Source organism: Monodelphis domestica, chromosome 3, assembly GCF_027887165.1.
Source record: "Monodelphis domestica isolate mMonDom1 chromosome 3, mMonDom1.pri, whole genome shotgun sequence".
Taxonomy (NCBI): domain Eukaryota; kingdom Metazoa; phylum Chordata; class Mammalia; order Didelphimorphia; family Didelphidae; genus Monodelphis; species Monodelphis domestica.
The window spans coordinates 266,333,097-266,350,728 of NC_077229.1; the positions used below are offsets into that span (position 1 = coordinate 266,333,097).

At 34.7% G+C, this 17,632-nt stretch overlaps 1 protein-coding gene and 1 long non-coding RNA gene across 4 annotated transcripts in view; one reads left to right on the plus strand and one right to left on the minus strand.

Moving 5' to 3' along the window:
• The window catches only part of DLGAP1 (DLG associated protein 1), a 1,166,486-nt gene that overhangs the window by 392,708 nt on the left and 756,146 nt on the right, over positions 1 to 17,632 (plus strand). The window lies entirely within an intron of this gene.
• The window catches only part of LOC103092775 (uncharacterized), a 95,457-nt gene that overhangs the window by 60,910 nt on the left and 16,915 nt on the right, over positions 1 to 17,632 (minus strand). Inside the window, exon 2 of the long non-coding RNA XR_464807.3 lies at positions 7,339 to 7,430. This is a non-coding gene — a long non-coding RNA (uncharacterized LOC103092775). The remainder of the gene's footprint in view (positions 1 to 7,338; positions 7,431 to 17,632) is intronic.

A 17,632-nucleotide genomic window follows, 5' to 3' on the forward strand; every position in this document is an offset into this window, starting at 1 on the left:
TCTAATGCCCCTGGCATATTCTAAGCTCTTCTTTAAAAAAAAAAAGCACCTTACCTTCTATCTAAGAATTAATATTAAGTATTGGTTTAAGACAGAAGAACAATAAGGGCTAGGCAGTGGGTGTTAAGTGACTTGCCCAGGGTCACACAGGTAGTAAGTGGTCAGATGTGAACCCAGGACCTCCCATCTCTAGGTCTGACTCTCAGTCCACTTAGCCACCCAGATTCCCTTAATCACTTCTTGTTAAATGCTTGCTGACTAATTATAACTTGAAGGACAACAGAACCAAAGCACTGGCAGTCTCTGTCAATCTTTGAGGTTTCAAGTAGTGGCTGAATGAGAACAGCTAGGTAGCACAGTGTGAGATCTCTGTTTCTGAAGCCAGGAAGAGTTGTTTTCATGGGTTCAAATCTGGCCTCAGACACTTACTAGCTGAGTGACCCCAGGTAAGTCCCCTAACCCTGTTTGCCTTAGTGCCCTTATCTGTAAAATGAAATGGAAGAAAAAAAAAAAGGCAAACCACTCCAGTATCTTTGCAAAAACAAACAAACAAACAAAAAAATGGAATCAGGAAGAGTTGGATGTGCCCAAAACAACTGAACAAAAATGGCTGAAAGGCAATCTTCTTACCCATTCTCTTAGCACCAGCCTAGTTCAACTGGAAGAAGATCCTCCTCAAAATATTCCTACCATGTAATGAATTTTTCAGTCACAGAAATTCAGGAAGATCATATATTAAGGCACAGAGGAGTTTTGATCTACACTAGTGGAGGGACTAGTCACACTGACAAAATTTCAGATTCTTGAAGAATTTAAATATAATTAACATAATATATAAATTTAACATTTAAAAATATTCTGTTTTCCCAGTTACATGTAATAGTTTTCAATACACTTTTTCCAAAATTAGAAAATCCAAATTGCCATCTACCCTTCCTCTCTTCCCTATCCTCTCCTGAAAATGGTAAGCATTTTGATCTGATTTATACATGTATTATCATGAAAAATATACTTCCATATTCATCACTGTTGTAAGAGAATACTTATATAAAACCAAAGCTCCCAAATAAAAACTCAAATAAAGTAAAGTGAAAAATAGTATGCTTTGATCTACTTCCAACTCAACAGTTCTTTCTCTAGAGGTGAATAGCATCCTTTGTCATAAGTCCTTCAGAATTGTTCCAGATCATCATATTGTTAAGAGTAGCTATGTCTTTCACAGTTGAACATCGTACAGTATTGCTGTTACCATATACATTGTTCTTCTGGTTCTACTTATTTCACTCTGCATCAGTTCTTCAAGGTCTTCCTTAGACCTTTATCTGAAAAGTTTGCTTAATAAAAATTTCCAAGTTTCTTCTTTCCCTTCTAATTTTGGTTTCATCAGTTTTGTTTGTACAAAAACATTTTTAATTTAATATAATCTAAATTATTCATTTTATGTTTTACAACATTTTCTCTCTCGTTTGATCATAAATTCTGTCCTTCTCCATAGATTTGACAGATAAACTCTTCTATGTTCCCCTAATTTGCTCATGGTCTCACCCTTTAAGTTTAAATCATATACCCATGTTGATGTTATCTTGGCATAGGGTGCAAGATATTGAGCTATACCTCATTTCTGTCATACTGTTTCCCAGTTTTTCCAGTAGTTTTTGGCAAATGGTGAAATGTACATTGTACATTATATGGAGGGGAGTAATATGGCATTAGTTCAGAGATTTTAGGTCTTGACATTATAAAAGTTCTTAAAAATTGAACAAAGGAATTAGAACTTTCCTTTGAAGTAATAATTCAATAAATAGTAGAATACCAAAACTATTTATTAAGCACCTACTATGTGCCAAGCACTATTCAAAGCCTTGGAGAATCAATAATAATTAAAAAATGAATTTTTTTTTATCTTTGGAGAAGCATGACTAGATCTATTCACAAGACATTTGAGGCTGGCAAGAAAATGGAATGGCAGAAAAATTGGAGAAGGAACAGAGCAGGAAGATCTTTTAAAAGCTAATGCAATCATTTAGGCAAATGGTAATTGGGCCTAATGTTGGGATGGTAGCAGTAGGAACAGAATGGAGCAAATGAAAGCAGAGAGTGCAGAGGCAGAACTACACAGTTAATTAATTAATTAGCATAATACAATGTTCTTGTTTGTCTCTTCTAATGCTTTCTGGTTCCAATTAGATTCTGTTTGATGCCTCTCCCACTTTTTGTTATCATAAGCAAGGTAAATTTTACCCTTTACCAAGATGGATTTTAAATCAACACAAACTTCCAGAATTGAGAGAACAAATAACTAAAAAAGCAATAATGGGGAAAATTTAATAACTATTATGATTAGTTATGAATATCCTGACAAAAATAAATGAGGAAGACAATACACAATAGTGTTAAATATGATTTAAGATACTTGAAGAGAGAATTCAATAGGAAAATAAAAAGTACATATTCTTTTAGAACACCTGTGAAATTTTTAAGTCTCCTACTGTCACAAAATAAGAGAAGACAACATAAGTAAACAGAAATATCTTTCATTTTATAGGTCATAATTCAATTTAACAAACATTTATTAAGCACCTGGTTCAGTGAGATATGGGAGAGGTAGGTGGTACAATGGAGGCTGGGCTTGGAATCAGCAAGATTCATCTTTCTGAATTCAAACCAGGCTTCAGACACTAACTAGCTCTGTGAACCTAGGAAAGTCACTCAACCCTGTTTGCCTCAGTTTCCTCATCTGTAAAATGATCAGGAAAAAGAAATAGAAAATCACTCCAGTACTTTGCCAAAATAACCTCAAATGGGGTCCTGAAGAGTCAAGCATAATTGAAAAACTACTGAACAATAACAACACAATGAGGTAAAACAGAAAGAATATTAGAATTAGAGTTAGATAACCAATTGAATTCCTAGTTGTGACTCTACTAATTTTCCTCATTTTAATCATTAAGATAATAAACTGTTTGTATTAATTTTTTTAATTTGAAAACTTTTTTACATGTTGATACAATTATTAGTAACTATTTTCTGACATTTTGTAAGCCATGTCCTTTCCCTCCTTTCCTCTTCCTCTCCAAGATGGCAGGTAATATGATATAGGTTGAATATGTGTTATTATATAATAAATATATACATCATGTTATGAAAAAAGACACATATCACTTGTACTAAAAATAAGGTAATAAAGTAAATAATGGCATGCTTCAATCTGTATTAAGACCATCAGTCCCCTCTATGGGGTGGATAACCCTTTTCTTTATGAGTCCTTTGGAATTGTCCTGGATCCTTGCATTGCTGATAATAGTTAATTCATTCACAATTGATCACTGTACTTTATTGCTGTTGCCATGTCCAACATTCTCTTTCTGTGCTCTTCACTTTGCATCATTTTATGTAAGTATTTCCAGATTTCTTGTGATTAGGTTGTATTTCTACTCTACATGTTGAATTTGATTAACTAAGTAGAAATGTTAAGCATGATATTAATGATGTAGAAATGGAACTCAGGAGAGAAATTAGGACTAGATTTTTAGATTTTGGAGTCATGACATGACATTGATTATTTCTATTTTTATTATTAATAAAAAGTTACAAAGAGATTTAAATTTCTCTTCAGTTTTCAAAGAGGAAGTATTTTTATCTGTTTTACTACTATCCAGAACCAAGACATGTGTATGTGAGCATCAGCCAATCTCCCTATTTCTCTCTGTTGGGATATCACAGCATTTGGTTGCCAACCACCTGTTAATTCTTACACCTGCATGTGTGGTGCCCAGATTTACATTTCTTATTTGTATCTGGTGCTGTGGTACTTTCTCTTCATCAATCCAATCATACAGCTGATTTGCCTTGCCTTACAAGTAAGTCCCTTTTTTTTTTCTCCCAGTATGTTCTTCACTGAGTGATCTCTATCACTGTCATTCCCTTAGGAAAGTGTTTCTTTGAAGTGGAAAAATGAATGTGACACATTATCATCAAAGCAATAGCTAGGTATATCCCTACTTAGACTTTTTCAGTTTTTAGATCCAGATCCACCCTTTATGAAGTAGCATCTATTTCCTTACCAACTGAAGTTTGAAATTGGAAAGGATAAGACTCTCAGTTTGCTCAGAACTATACTGGCTACCCTGCTGAATACCAAAGTAGGATAGATTTGGTGAATGAAATAACTACTGTAGACTATGAGACCAACTCATGGCTGTTGCCATGTACAACATTCTCCTTGTTTCGCTCTCTTCACTTTGCATCATTTCATGTAAGGCTTTCCAGGATTATTTTTTTTGTGAGTATGTTGTATGTCATTTCTTAGGGCACAATGCCTCTCTTGGTTGCAGCTATATGAGCAAACAAGTCAGCGCGATGCTGTAAAAGCTTCTCAGCAGCTATGATAGGTCTCAAATCCCTGGCTTCTTTATAACTGGAGATAAGGGACATGTTTCAATCTCTAATTTTTTTTCCTTTAATACTAGAACAGTTTGTTAGGGTTTTTCCCTCATGAAAGCAATTATTGCCTATTATTAGATTGCCTCTAAAGAAAAATGGCATTCATTCCCCAATCAACAAATAGTCAAAGGGCATGAATAGGTAGTTTTCACATGATTAAATCAAAACTATCAATAAGCACATGAAAAAGTGTTCTAAATACCTCCAGATTAGAGAAATGCAAATTAAAACAACTCTGAGGTACCATCTTATACTTAGCAGACTGACCAATATAGCAGCAAAGGAAGATGATGAATTTTGAAAGGGATGTGACAATGTTGGGACATTAAGGCACTGCTGTGAATTGATCCAACCATTCTGGAGGGCAATTTGGAACTATGCCCAAAGGGCCATAAAAGACTGTCTGCCCTTTGATCCAGCCATAGCACTGCTGGGTTTATACCCCAAAGAGATAATAAGGAAAAAGATTTGTACAAGAATATTCATAGCTGCGCTCTGTGCTAGAAGCTGGCACTAAAGAAAAAGTGCCAAACTGAAGAGTATATGAAATTGATCACCTTGATGGGGGAGGGGCCCCAGAAGTGAATTTCCTGAGTGAGAAGACTCTGGCTTGAGAAGAGTGAGGGGCTCTCAGTCTTGAGACATTGAAGAGAGAAGGTGGATAAAGACTTTCTCCTGAGGGTTACTCAGTTTTCCTGCTGGTGATTGGAAATATTTCCCCCAACACTTCTCAATTGAAGGGACTTTCTGAAGAGAAACCTGAGAAGACTTTACCTCAGCTCCTGTTGCCCAGGAGTGAGTCAACCTGACTTTCTCTCAGGGGGGCTCAGGCTGCCAAGGTCTGAGTTCCCCCCAAACTTGAGGAAGAAGGAAAGGGGTTTAGATAGAGACAGGGACCACCTTTCCCCACATTTCTTTTCCCATTCTTCCCTGCCCATTATTCCTTTTGTATTACCTTGATTGAGTTAACATCAAAAGTTATCTGTTCCCCAAGCTGAGTGTGAGTGAACAAATCAAGGGGAGTCCTTTTGGTCTTGAGTAGTGGAGAGGGTACAAGAGGGACAAAAGAAAATTGGGGAGAGCAGCTTTAGTAAAGGAGAAGGCAGAAGGGGGGAAATCTTCATCCCCCTCTCCTCTCTCTGAGCCAATCCATTATAACTGCTATCTCCCCAGAACCCCGCTTTGCAGGAAGGGGGTTCTTCTCCCTTTCCCCCTCCATACAAAAAGTCCAAGCCTCCCTCATTGGGGAGACTTCTTTTTTTATTTTTTAAACAGTTGGCACGCCAGATTAATAAGGACCCCATTTATTAAAAAAAAAAAAGTTGTGAAGTTTGTCAATTACAACTCCTGAGGCGAGCAGCTTTTGTCACTGACTCTGGCTAGCAGTTCCCACACAAGATCAAAAACATCTTGATTCCTTGGGGGGTAGAGGGGAAAACAAGTCAATTACCACCTGCCACTCTGGTCAGTTATAAAACTGAAAGAGAGAGGCTGTACTAGAGCTGTCAACTTTTAGTATCTAGAAAGATCTAATGAGGAACATATAACTAATACTATGGTCGACTGTGCTAGGAATAATTGCCATTTATTGGGGCTACTGTATCATTTATAATACAGTGGCAGGGATGATAGACAATGTTCTGGAGACATTAACTATGACTATGGGTTGGGTACAGTTGCCAATGAATTATCTAGATGTAAATTACTTCTGGCAAATCATAACCCAAGTCTATTTTGTGTTCATGGTAGTGACTAACATCTTAAAGCCTGTATCACAGCTCTTTGTAGTGGCAAAAAATTGGAAAATGAGGGAATGCCCTTCAATTGGGAAATGGATGAACAAATTGTGGTATATGTTGGTGATGGAATACTATTGTGCTCAAAGGAATAATGAGCTGGAGGAATTCCATGTGAACTGGAACAATCTCCAGGAAGTGATGCAGAGTGAGAGGAGCAGAACCAGGAAAACATTGTACACAGAGATGGATACACTGTGGTACAAACATAATGAGTTTCTCTACTAGCAGCAATGCAATGATCCAGAACAATCCAGAGGAACTTATGAGAAAGAACTGGGGGAACAGAAAAATAGAAGAAAAATATATGATCAATCAAATGGTTCAATGGGGATATTATTGGAGTCTTGATGTTAAAAGATCACTTTATTGCAAATATGAATAACATGGAAATGGGTTTTAAACAATGATACATGTATAACCCAGTGGAATTGCTTGTCAGCTCTGGGAGAGGGGAGGAAAATGGTGGGGGAAATCATGAATCATGTAGCCATGGAAAATATTCTAAATTTTTTAAAAAGACCATTGGCATTAGAAAATGAACCAATTGTCTTTGATACTTCACCCCAAGATGCACACACGTGCATACATACACACACATACACACACACACACACACACACACACACACACCAGGTGGGGAGATAGAGATACAGAGATAGAGAGACAGGGAGACAGTGAGGCAGAGAGAGGGAGGAGAGAGAGAGAGAGAGAGAGAGAGAGAGAGAGAGAGAGAGAGAGAGAGAGAGAGAGAGAGAGAGGGAGGGAGAGCAGGAAGGAGAGAGTAAGAGAAGAAGAACCAATTTCCTTAAAAAGTCAGCATGTTGTAGCTGTTTTACCTGACTCCACAAGCCCATATTCCACAAGAGTAGCCATGTTCCCCATTAAACCTAGACTTTATTCCTTAGAAATTCAGTGATGCAAGATTCCTTATTCATGCTCTAAACGATGAAAAGTATATTAATTAAATTGTGCATCATGGATTGTGAATAGATTGTTAAAAGTATTGTAAAGTTTTCTGTTTGGGGAACATTTGTGATTTCACCATGAATCATTACTTACCTTCTGTTCAATCAGAATGCTAAGTCATCCTACTTACAGAGTGCATAGCGGGTGTGGTGGCACATGGAGTGTCCTTCAGCATGGAGAGTCCTTCTGGCTTTACTTATACCACTGAGAATCTGCCAAAGACTGAAGTGGAGGATGGAGTAGAGAAAGCAGAGACAGTGAAGCAAACAATAAAAAACAAAGTAATAAAAGTTCAGTTGCCAACTTGATCAAGATAGAATGTTTTTATAATTTATTTTATTATTAATTATTAATTAACAATATGTTTCCCATCTCTCCATTAGAAAAGGGATCTTTATACAAAAAGATATATGTATATATAGAAAACTTTGTCTTAATTATTTCTATTTATCAGTTATTTCTCTGGAGGTGGACACACACAAGTCATTCTTCAAACAATATTTCTGTTGCAGTAAATAATATTCTCTTGCTTCCGCTTGTTTCACTCTTCATAATTTCATATAAATCATTCCCTGTTTTTTTCCAAAATTAACTTCTTTGTCATTTATTATGGCACAGTATATCCATCACAATCATATGTCACAACTTGTTTAGCCATTCTTCAATTAATGGGCATCCCTTCAATTTCTAGTTTGTTGATATCACAAAAAAGATCTTTAAATATTTTAGAACATATGGGTACATATTGCTGTTACTGTGTACAACATTCTTGTTCTACTCCCTTCACTTTGTATCTTTTCATATGCCTTTCTAGTTTTTTTGTGATCATCTCATTTGTCATTTCTTATGGCATAATAATATATGTGTTGAATTTTTTATCTAAGTAGAGATGTTCAACATGATGTTGATGTAGCACTGGAACACTGGAGAGAAATTAGGTCAAGATTTTTATATTTGGGTGTCATTCGAAGCAACATTATTTCTACTTTTCTTATTAGTAAAAAAAATTACAAAGGGACTGAAATTTCTCTTCAGTCTTTGTAGCTGAGTACTTTTTAAACCAAGACAGGTATGTGTTGTGTTAATATTTCCTTTTTTCCTTATCACCTCAGCAAAAAAATCTAATAATAATCTTTGCTGTGTCAAAAAAGCATACACAATTTTATAACTCTATTAGAATAATTGAGTGGTCACAGATCCACCAATGGTGTATTAGAGTCACCAATTTTTCCTACATCTCCTTAACATTTCTCATTTTGCTCTTTTATCATTTTAGGCAATCTGATACATGTGAGATGATATCTCATTATTGCTTTGATTCTTATTTCTTTAATCAGTATTGATGTAGAGCAGTTTTCATATAGTTATATAGAACTTTGATTTCTTCAACCCAAAACTTTCTTCATATCTTTTGACCATTTGTCAATTTGAGGAATGGGTCATATTCTTCTAAATTTGACAACATTCTCCATATATTTTCATTATGAGCCCTCTATCAAAGAAACTGTCTATAAATTTTCTTCCCAACTGACTACTGTCCTAATTTTGGTTACATTAATTTTATTTATATGAAAACTTTTTAATTTAATGTATTCAAAAGTATCCATGTTATATCTCACAATGCTTTTAATCTTGTTTATTCATAAATACTTTTATCCATAAATCTAATAGATAATATATTCTCTGTTCTTAGTTGCTTATGGTATCTCCCTTTATGCCTGGGGCACATATGTATTTTGATCTTATCTTGGTAAAATGTGTAAGATATTGGTCCATATCTAGCCTCTGCCAGACTGCTTTCCAGTTTTCCCAACAATTTTTAACAAGTAGTGAATTCTTATTCCAAAAACTTGAATCTTGACTTTTGCCAAGCACGAGGGTACAATGAGCTTTTACAACTGTTTGTTTTATGTCTGTTCTGTTCCACTCATCTACTCTCCAATTTCTGAGCCAGTAATATTTCTCCAATTATTTAAATCTGACTTTATTTGCATAAAAAGTATTTTGTAATTATACCTATATAACTCCTGGATTTGTTCTGACAAATATATACCTAGGTATTTTATCCTATTTATGCTTAGTTTAAATGAATTATATCTTGCTATCTCTTCTTGCTGGACATTGGTGGCACTATATAGAAATTATGATAATTCATATGGGATTATTTTATATCTTGTGATTTTGCTAAAATTAACAATCGTTTTAGGGTTAGGGTTTTTATTGCTATTGCTAGTGTTTCTAATACAATATTAAATAATATTGGTGATAATGAACATTCTTCTTTCACTCCTTATCTTGTATATAAGGCTTCTAAATTATTCTCTTCCAAATACTGTTTGCTATTGGTTTTAAAGAAATGCTTATTATTATTATAAGGAAAAATCTATTTAGAATTATATTCTCAAATATTTTTCATGAGGATGAGTGTTCTATTTTGTCAAATGCTTTTTCTACATCTGTTGATATAATCATATGATTTTTGTTTCTTTTTTGTTATTGTAGTTAAGGATATTAATAGTATTCTTTAGATTAGACCATCCCTACATAGTTGATATAAATCCTGTTGCTCATAATATATAATCAATGTGATATATTGTTGTAGTCTCCTGGCTAATATTTTATTTAATTTTTTGCATCTATATTTATTAGTGAAATTGATCTTTAATTTTCTTTTTCTTTTTTGTTCTTCCTGGTTTAGGTATCAGCACCATATTTCTTTCATAAAAGGAGTTTGATAGGACTCCTTTTTTACCAATTTTTCTAAATAACTTGCTAAATGTGGTAATTAGATTATCCTTAAATCTTTGGTATAGTTCACTTTTAATTTGATTTGATCCTGACATTTTCCTTAAGAAGTTCATTTATGACCAATTCAATTTTTTTCTAAAATAGGTCCATTTAGATATTTTATTTCCTCCACTGTTAGTCTGAGCAATTTATAGTTTTATAAGTATTCTTCCATTTCACTTAAATTGTTATATTTGTTGTCATATAGTTGGGCAAAATAACTCCTAATGATTGCCTTGATTTCATTTTCAGTCATGATAAATTTACCCTTTTCATTTTTGATGCTAGCATTTTGGTTTTCTTCTCTTTTTCAAAAATCATATTAATCAATGGTTTACCTGTTTTGATGGCTTTTTCATAAAGCCAACTTTTAGTTTTTTTCATTAATTCAGTTGTTTTCTTAGATTCAAATTCTGTTAATCTTTTAATTTTTAACATCTCCAATTTAGTATTTAATAGGGGATTTTTAATTTGTTCTTTTTCTAATTTTTTAATCAAATACCCTGTTCATTAAACTGGTTTCTCAATTTTATTGATATAAGTATAATATAGATTGGAAAGTAATTTTTCTGTATGGTTAGTTATCAGGAAACATCATATAAATTTCACAGTTGCTTCAAACACAGTTTGATATTTCAGTGGGCCTCTGATGTAATTGAAGTGTATACTACTACCAGTGATGCATTCATGCCATCTCCTCCTGTTGAGACAATTAATAATCATTTATTAGACACCTGTCATTTGTCATGTGTTGTGCTGATCAATGGTGTCTTAAAGAAGGGCAAATAATCCTTGCTCTTAAGCAGCACATAGTTTAATTGAGGAAACAATATGAAGTGAACTATGCACAAACAGGATATAGGCTAGATAAATTGGAGAGAGTTAACAGAGGGAAGGGACTAACATTTAGTGGGATCAAAAAAGACTTATAGAAGGTGAGATTTTAACTCAGACTTGAAGGAAAATCAAGGTAGTCAGGAGGTAGAGATGAGGAGGGCCGATTTTAAGCATAGGAAAAAGCCAATGAAAATGCCCAAAGATCAGAGATGGGGCCCCTAATGCATGGACTGGTGCTCTGGATCACAGAGTATATGAAGGACCTTCTTCTAGATAAGAGATCCATAGTCCCTGAATAAATTTAAGGAGGTCTTTGAAACTGGATGAGGTGGAGGAAATACATTTAGTCTGTAACTGAAATTTAGCGTTTTTAAATCTCTTAAAAAACATTCTGAGAAGGGATTCATGGGCTTCAGCAGGTTGCCCAAGGGCTCTATGTTACTAAAAAGTCTAATAATACTACACTATTTCCTTTTACATTGTGGCCATGGAACACCTGGACTGTCCATTAACTCTTGTCATAACACCAGACAACCATATTTTCTGTTCTTTTCCTCAGCACCTAATTTAGAACATGGCAATGGTGGGTGAGAATTTGGATTAGGGCGATTAATTTAGGGGTATCTAAAGAGACAATTCTTTGAGAAGATATTAAAGACAAACTTCACCTTCCCAGTAATTTTGTTGCACAAAAACAGAAAAGAGGCAAAGGTGATTGATGCCTAATGTGGTGAGTACAAATGTTTGTCAGTCAGTGATATAATAAGAATATGATCAATGGATAGTTATATCAAAGCATTTTGTAAGGAAGTCGACACATTACTACATTTTGGGGGCCAAGGAAGGAAGTGACCTTCTTGTGTTGAGAAAATCTGCCATGTCCTGTTTTAAATCCATTTGGTCCTGATGTTTTTTCCTTCAAGAAGTTAATTTATGGCCAATTAAATTTTTTTTCTAAAATAGGGTTAGTTAGATAGTCTATTTCCTCCACGGATAATCTAGGCAATTTATATTTTCATATGTATTCTTCCATTTCACTTAAATTGTTAAATTTGTTGGCATATAGCTGAGAAATAAGATTTAAAAGACATAGGCAACTTTCAGCTAGGTCAGTTTTGCAAAAAGATCTTTTGTAGTAGCCCTTCTACCAATGGAGTCTCTAGCTTTGGAGAACCAGGGCTCATTTTGGAGGACTGATCCTACCTAGAAACCTAAAACATTCTGAACATTCCAGAAGGAAGACACAAACTCCCCACTTGAAAATATGTGGCTACAAGCTAACAGAAAAAAAAATTTTACATTAAAAATAAAAAGGAAATCACCTCTACAGAAATCTGCATCAAAGTACTTAATTATTTTCCTATTATTACAGTTCTGAAAGTGATCTTATACACAACTATAGGATCATAGATTTAGATTTAGAGGTCATATAACAAACCATCTTTGTTGTACAGATGATGCAACTGAGGCTCAGGGAGGTCCCCTGATTGATTTCAAAGGAACACTGACTTGTGTGGCTCCCTGAGCTAGGTCCTAGCTGCAAATATAGTTTGCCAACTCTGCTGGCAGGACTCCTGCATGATCCTATAGGCTAGATTATCCTTGATATCTTGCTCTTCTCTTGAACCTACTGAGGGGTAAATCAAGGGACAAGCTTAACCAGATACCACCACAGAAAATATTCCATAACATAGGGTTATGAGGGTGGAAGACTGGTCTGACGTGGACAAAACAATCATTCAAAGCAATAGTTTCAACTTTATAGAATTTCTACGACCTCTCAGGCATATGCTATGGTAAATGTGTTTCTAAATTTGTTTATGTGTTTTAAATGACTGCCTCTCTTTGGTTTCCCCTTATTCTCTTAACCTTAGCCCAAAGCATATTTCCAATTTCAAAAAGCTAGCAACTTCAGTAAAGTACTAGAAAACTGAACAAGTAAATATTTTCTAAATCTTATGATAAAGTAATGAGGTTTATTAGACCTAAATGACATTTGAGTAGAGTATGTAGGGTTCTGCTTTTATTTTTCTTCAGGCTTTTAATCAACTGTTTCAACTGAAAAAATAATAACCCTTCCTGCCTTGTTTTGAGATTTTTATTTATTTTGAGTGTTATTCACATTTTATTAGGACTTAAATTTTTTTTCACTGATATGGTTTTGACTTGCTAAAATTTTTCACATTTTTTCTTACTGTCACAAAGTAAAATTGTTCATAGGCACACATCTTCAACTTCCTCATAAAAGCAATGGGGGGGGGGGAATTTTTAAATTAATTATAGAGTCACTTGGTCCCTGGGAATTGAGCCTTTTGCCTTGGACTTTGTGGGGCTTGTATCTTCCAGTCAGCTCCAAGGCCAAGAATGCTGCTTGTGGAAAAGGAGAATGGTCAAATTGGCCTATCTACTTCTCCAGCAAGACAAACTCTTGCCACTGGACCCCTGGAGCACTTGATGGGCAATTCTTGTCATCAGCACTGGGTCTTACTCTTGAGCTTCTTCTCTTTTATAGTGCTCAACTTTTGGTGCTTTTGAAGGAAGCAAGGGGTTGTCCATCAGTGGCTGACTGAGGACTCAGAAGGGGAGTTGCCAGAAACTGAAGTAGATGGAGATCATCCTGAAAGCCAAGCTGGCTTGGGGATTAAGACTTGATTAAGGGCATTCTAGAGATTTGGAAAAAGGTCAGTCTTTTCTGTCTGACTTTTGGCAAGCTCCTTCCACATGTGGGCCTCAATTTTCTCCTTTGTAAAATAAAAGGATTTAGTAAATAGGTCATCAGTCTCCATTAACTCTGACCTTCAGCCACTCTGGGAAATAGATCCTGCCCTAAGATTTATAACAACTATAATTTTCTTTTGGGGTTATCAGGTCTATTATCTAATCTTCATCCTGGAATTTCAGTCTAGTGGGGTGCGTAGCTTTCTTCTTAAAGGACAGAATCAGAATCAAGATGAGACCCTCCACAGAAGAAAGAAACTGCCCTTTGGCTCAAAAAATGCTTTCCTGTGAACCTTTTGAAAGGGCTTCTCAGTCCCTTTAAAAATGTTGATACTAATCATTCTGGTAATTAATATTTTGAATGCATAAGGGTACAAAGTACAGTGATGAATTGCCAGCTGGATATTCATTTGCATGAGAATGCCATCCATTTTGTTTTTACGAAACAATGCAAAAATATATGTTACTTCTATACATTGTAATAAAGTAAATAATTTAATTTGTCTTTGGGTAGTAACTTTATAGAAAATAAAGACATTTTAGATCATGTCAACCATAGTGATCAGTTTCTTGTATCTTTTTAGGGAAGAGAAAAAAGAAAATCACTTTGTAATTGTGAAATTCATTAAATCTACAGTAGGATTTCTGACAACCCTTAAGGTTTCTAATGATCCTGTATTAATTTTGGGATAATGGTGATGTGTCAAACACAAGTAGATGTTAAGCTCCGACTGCGTGCCAGGTACGGTGTTCTATGAGATACAGAATCATAGAATTTGAGGGTTGGAAGGGGTCTTTGACCTTCTATTAGAAATCATACCCAGAGAGCAGGCTGTAGTCCTCTGCCTTATTGTGGTTATTGGGTTGTTTCAGTCTTGTCAGTCTTTTTTCCTGAAGTGGTTTGCATTGCCTTCTCCAGCTCATTTTACAGATGAGGAAAATGAAGCAAACAAGATAAAGTGACTTGCTCAGGATCCCCCAAGTAGTAAGAGTATGAGGCCACATCTTAAGTCAGAAAGATTCTTTCTGACATTAGGTCTGGCACTCTATCCATTGTACCACTTCTGAGACTTATGCTTAGGTGATTATTAAAAGTATCTCTTGGAAGCTGGGTGGCTCAGTGGATAGAGAGGTCTAAATATATTTTTATATTAAATTTCCTTATTAAATATATTAGATATACATATATGTTCAAACCATTACATTTTATCTTAGAGAGAGATCTGATAGTGCTTTAAAGTTTTCCACGTGTAATAGATTCTTGACCCTATTTGATACTCAGAACAACTCTTTGAGGTAGGGACTATGGACATTATCTCCATTTTAGAGGTGAAGTATTACTGACAGGAGTTTGACAAATGAACAAGGGGAAGGGAACAAATAAATATACATTTATATAGTAGCTGCTAGTGCCAGGTACTGTGCTAAGCACTTTTTACCAATATTACTTTATTTGATCCTCATAACAACTCTGGGAGGTTGGCATTACTTGCCCAGCCAGTAAGTGTCTGGGACTGTAACATATTTCGGGTCTTCCTGGCTCCAGGCCCAGTGCTTTATTTACTGGGCTGCCATCTTTCTATAAATCAGTTCATTCCAAGGTATGTTTCTTCTGGGGAAAACAGATTTGAAGTCATTTTAGTTGATTCTAAATTAAAAACGAGTGTCTAAAGGGAACATTTAAATGTCATCTACTTAAATTTTTTTCTCAATGTGCATGTAGTGCAAATGAGAATAGCTAATATTTATATATCACATTAAAGTTTGAAAAGTGCACTTCATCAGTGTCTTGTTTTATTCCCTCTACAGCCCAAAGAGGTAGGGGTTATTATCATATCTATATTACAAATGAGGAAACTGAGGCAGCTAGATTAAGTGGCTTGCCCAAGGTCAAACAGCTGCTATACATCTGAGACAGGATTTCAACTCAGAATTCTCTAACTCTGGATCCAGTGCTCTGTTCAATGTATCACCGACTGCTTCTAACACATAAAGATACCACCTAAAGGCAAATTATTTACATCTAATAAAGATGCCATGATAAGAAATGAAAGAAAAATAAGCTTCACCACCTCCCAAAATTTTAATTAATAAAACTAATTGACTTTACAGGTCGTTTTTCAGAACCTGATTTATTCTACAAAGGGAAGTATGCCCTTGTTTCCAAATCTGATATCTCCTGGCATGCTCAACTGAAGCTTTTGCAAGTGCTATTAGGGAGCTCATTTTTATCTCCAATTGAGGCTTGGGAGAAATGTAAAGGATCAGTGAGCGACAGGTCAGAATAAAGGCATCAGAAAGGAGGAGATGCATATAGCCTGTGGAAAGCACACATTGGCTTATATAGATGAAAACATTTCTTCGTTATCAGAGAGGATAGCTTTTTCAAGGTCAATAGAGTCTCGCAAGCTTGCTTTTTAATAAATCAGCATTCTGTGGGCTGATTTTACCTGCCCGTCCGCTTGACACTGTGTTTTATAACATTACCATAAAGAATTTATATTTATAGCACCTGCTTCATAAATTTAGTGAAATTGTTCTAGCAATTGTTTAAAACTTTTATTTCCTGGCATCATTGCTCTTTAAGTAGTCCAAATTTTATCATCATAATCATGGCTATCATCATTATCATCATCACCAACAAACAGCTGTAATTTGTAGAACTTCCAATGAACAAGACATCAAGGTCTTGATGGCAACTCATAGCACGATAGATATACTTGGAATCAGGAAAATCCGAGTTCCAATCTAGCCTTAGACACTTACTAGCTATGTGACCCTGGAAAAATCACCTGACCTGTTTGCCTCAGTTTCTTCGACTATAAGATGAACATAATAATAATAATACCTTCCTCAAATGCATAAAATGAGAAAAAATTTGGAAAAGCTCTTAGCATAGTGCCTTATCTATAGCATTTGCTATGTAAATGCTTACTCAATTATCCTCCTAATTATCAATATATTTATATCTCCTTAATATTTTATATTAACAAATGACTTTCATGTATATTTTCCCTTTTGATACAGATTTGCAAAGTATACAGCAAAAGTACTAACATTCCTAGTTTACAGAACTATACTTTATATGCAGGTCTGCTCATTCTAGTCCATTGCTATTTCTTCAATGTCACTGCTAAACCTTTCTGCCAACTTAAAAAATATATTGATATATTTTGTTTCCTTGACTCCTTATTTTTTTAATATATCTTTTTTCCTTTCCATTATCCAGGGAGTCATTCCTTACAGCAAAGATTTTAAAAGCTAAAAAAGAGCAGTACAGCGAAACCAATAAACAAATCAACTGTGTCTCATAGATAATATTTAATACCCACAGTCTTTCTGTCTAGAAAAAGTCAAGAAAGAGATGCATTTTTTTCTAGTTCTCTGGGGTCAACTTTATGCATTACAATTATTGTTGTTTTATTTTCTTAATTATTTTTATTTATATTGTGTAGTCAATGATTGTATTGTTTTCCTGGTACTACTAAATTCATTCTGCATCAGTTCATTTAAGTATTCTCATGTTTCTCAGAAATTTTATTTATAATTTTGTACAATAAAGCATTACGTTACATGTACTATGGTTTGATTAACAATTAGTGAATTGATGAAAATCTAATTTTTCCCCAGTTCTTTGCTACCACAAAAACATGCTGCTATAAAGACTTTTATGTACATAGAATTATTCTTTTTACCTTAGACATTCTAGGAGATTTGCTTAACAGTGGAATTTAATAAATTGACTCCTGAATATTTTGTGCCTTTTTCAGTTATTTTTAGGTGGAATATCCCTTTATGTCACCTAGATTTTGTTACTGCTATGTAAAAATGCTTAGATTTTCCATGGTTTTATTTTTTATCTTATGGCTTTACTAAATTTTTAAATGTCCTTTTTCTTTGATGTCTCTCTGTGATTATTTAAGTAAACCAACATTCCAATAGCTAATGGGGATAATTTTGTCTCCTATCTATAAGAAAAAATTTAATTAACTTGTAATCGCATATAAGAACTCCTCTATAATAGTTTGATAAGCTTTAACTGTGGGATTTTAATAAGATATAATAGTAATTGGGATGCAATG